Raw genomic sequence first — 3,843 nt, forward strand, 5'->3', positions numbered from 1 at the left:
GAGGTCCAGGTGCTGTTAGGTGCCCAATTATAATGCCTGGTGTTTTTTTAAAGTGCGGACACTTGTAATAATATTAGCCTGAGCGCTGCCCTGACCAGCCCACAGGGCTATACCCAGGACCTGTTTCATTAGTCCACTAGCAGAGTCAGTTTTGGAACTCAGTTTTTGCATTGAAAAAGTTAAAGGATAGCTTCAGAAGGGAGAATTTGCTGGGCAGTACATTTAAAGAAGGGTAAGTCAGGCTATATGTCACTTATAATGACCACTTATCTCCTCCAACGCCAAAATTTCAGCATTGCCAGTATTTACTCTGAAAAACTTAGAGGTGAAACATTGTGATTTTCCTTAAAGTGAGAGGCAGGCTGGTGTGCTCTTTTATCATCTCCCTATTCTTGTATTGTAACCAACTTTCTTCCTCCCACTATGGGTGCAGGAAACTGTGATATGACAATAAAAGCCAGCTACACAATAGTGTCCCATTTACCAGGATGGGACAGCGTGGGCTGAGAAACATCATTACACCTGCATTTATTTTCCAAAAAAACAAAGGATGAACCCGAGCCCTCAAATTTATCACAACTTGAAGCCCAGAGTTTAAAGCGCTACTCCAGCCATTTAGTCCTGACATTCCATTAAATTAGGTGACGGATGAGACAGTTTGAAAACATAATGGTTGAATTTGAAGCAGAAGAAGCTGAGATATCCCAGCTTTGGTCCTGTCTCAGCCCTGATACCACATTTGTGTGAAAATACATGCACTTCCTGTCACGGTGATGTTTCACTACTGCTCTTTTTTAAAAAGAAAAATGCTTGAAAAATAAATATTAAAAAAAAAAATGTTACCCTGGCAACACCAGCACCGTGGTCAAGCCCAGCCTTCACAGTGATTGGTTTGATTACTTTGGCTGGTTACTCAACAGAGCAAGATTCAAATCAAAAACAAAAAATGTTCGTCCAGCTGTTGACTGTTGTCTTCTAAGTGTCCCTGCTGGCGTACCCCGACAAACAATTCAGTTTTTTATAGTCGTTGTTTAAATAAATACATAAACTCTAACTGGCAAGTTTGTTAGCTTAACTCTTCATTAATGCAAATATCTAATGAGCCAATCACATGGCAGCAAGTCAAAGCATCACTACTGAAGTTCAAACTGACCATTGGAAAGGAAAGGAAAGGAAAGGAAAGGTGATTTAAGTGACTTTGAACGTGGTTGTTGGTGCCACATGGGCTGATCTGAGTATTTCAGAAACTGGTCTGCTGGGCTTTTCCCTGCACAGCCATGTCTAGGGTTTCCAGAGGATGGACGCAACATGAATGAATTTACAATATATCAAAACCTTGAAGCAGATTAGCATAGCGCTACTCCTGTTAGCTAAGAACAGGAAACTGATGCTGCAATTCACTCCAGTAAACAGAAGGCTGAACAAACATTGCCTCGTCTGATAAGCCTCGATTTCTGCTGTGACATTTGGATGGTAGGTTCAGTGTTTGATGTAAACAAACCATGAATCAATTCATCCAAGTATCGCTGGATCAGGCTGTTGGTAGTGGTGGTATAATGGTTCAGCTCAGATCATTTGCAATTGGTTTCGTGGACATGACAGTGAGTTCCCTGTACTCAAAAGGCCTCCACGGTCACCAGATGTCAATTTAGTAGAGTGCCTTTGGGATTTGGGGTGAAAGACAGATGTACAGCTGACCAATCTGAGACAACGGTTCAATGCTGTCATGTAAACATGGACCAAAATATCTGCAAAATGTTTCTAGTACCTGGTTGGATCTATGCCATGAAGAATTACGGCAAGTTTGAGGGCAAAGGGGGGCCAACCCAGTGCCAACAAGGTATACCTAATGAAGTGTGTACCTTAGTGCAAAGCTCTTGTTTTTCTTTCAGAATGACATTTACAACACTTCAGAATGTTGTAATCCACTTCAACTGGAAAAGAAAATACGGAAAGTATTTCATAGTAAAGTTGATCATGATATACATTAATTCATACTGCATTTGCATATTTCAATGACACATTTTGCAAAGTAGTTTCAGACTACATGTTCATGGAGCTTTAAACTGCATTTGCGGATAGCACAGTGAGCTGTGGTCACAGACAGTGAGCCTGTGCAGTGATTTTCATGGATTTTTTTTGTTCCTTGCGCACAGAGATTTCTCCACATTTCTGAAATCATTTGACCACACACTGTTCTGTAGATGATTAGATAGTCTTTTTTTTTATGCCCAATCATGTTTGTGACTTGTTACCAGTTCACCCAATTAGCTGCAAAATGCTCCTCCAGCTGTTTTTTTGTAGTACCCTTTACTTTTTCAGCCTTTTGTTGCCCTCGTCCCAACTTTTTTCAGATGTGCTGCTGCCATCAAATTCAAAATGAGCTAATAATTGCATGTGATTTGTTTTCTATGCTCTGTTGGGAATAAAATCTGGGTTTAAGAGATTTGCAAATCATTGCATTCTGTTTTTTTTTTCCATCTCAACTTTTTTGGGATTGGGTTGATATATGTGTAGGGCTTTTATTGTGCAAGGTAAGGAGAGGAAGTAGCGGCATTTGTGCACAATTTGGGTTTCTGGTACAAATCAGGACATAAAGGGAACCCAGAAATTGACAAAACACACAGAAGTTGTCATGATGCAACATCGCAGCAGTTTTTTTTCCTCTTAAGCCCAAGCTCGGATAACCTAAAATATTCAGATGACATCACTGTGATGTCATTAGGTTAGGTGTAACTTAATCAAATAGCTGTATGTTTCAAAGGAAAATGTTAACAACTGATTTGCGAACAGTGACAAAGCATACATGACCGAGGCGAGCATATTAATGTTGTATCAATATGAGCCATGCTAAAATGTCACACATCACAGTTACATGGACATTTGCAGATCCTAAACAGATTTTCCTGATCACAACCTCAGTGAGGATATGATCTGGTGTGCATGTAAAAGCACTCATTTAGTCATAGTGTAGGAGAGGTGGTTCTGTAAACTGCCTGTCTGAGCCCGAGTCATTTACATAGGTAATGGTAGGGATAGTGCTCAAAAATGTGCGGGGGTGGAAAATATACAATCCTCCACCAGCATACAAAAACAGCCAGGAAGAGAGGGAGAAAGAGAGAGACATGGAAGAAAGACAGAGAGGCAGAGAGGGAGATGTAGGTGTCAGGCTCCTGACGCACTCTGAAATGATGGGTAATTACATTTCAAATTACCGATGGGAACAAGAGCGAACTCCCTGACTTTGGTGCGCAGGGAAATGCATTAAGAGTGTTGAAATCAGTGCGCAATAGGTAATTTCTAGAATTCCTGTGTTTAGGCAGATTTGCATAGCTGAAAATACCAGCTTAAAGGGCCACTTCACCGAACAACAAATGAGATTTACTTTGCATACTTACTCATTTTGGATGCTTCCCCGAACTGTACACCTTGTTTCAGGTTGGACTTTGAGTTTTGTGAGAATTATTAAATTTGTCTTCCAGAAACAAAACCTCAGGATGCTGATTGTTTCAAATGCATTAATTTTGAAGCTGCAGCAGGACAGATTTTGCGTGAAAACCCAATCGTGTCCTCTGCCTAGTTTTAATAGAACAGAGCAATATTCCCCAGGTGGGACTGCAGGATTAGTGTAATAGAAACATAGTTGCAGCAGAGACTTTCTTGTTTACATCAGGCATTTCTTATTAAACGCAGCGAGTGAGTTAAATTAGCTTTCTTTCTCATTAAACATAGTACTTTATAATAATATATTTATTTCCCATCATACTGTCGTTAGCAGGTTACCACGCTAACATGTGGTTAGTAAACAACAGACTGTATATAAAAGATGGAGGTGACATTACC

Source organism: Oreochromis aureus, linkage group 23 (genome assembly GCF_013358895.1).
Source record: "Oreochromis aureus strain Israel breed Guangdong linkage group 23, ZZ_aureus, whole genome shotgun sequence".
NCBI classification, from domain to species: domain Eukaryota; kingdom Metazoa; phylum Chordata; class Actinopteri; order Cichliformes; family Cichlidae; genus Oreochromis; species Oreochromis aureus.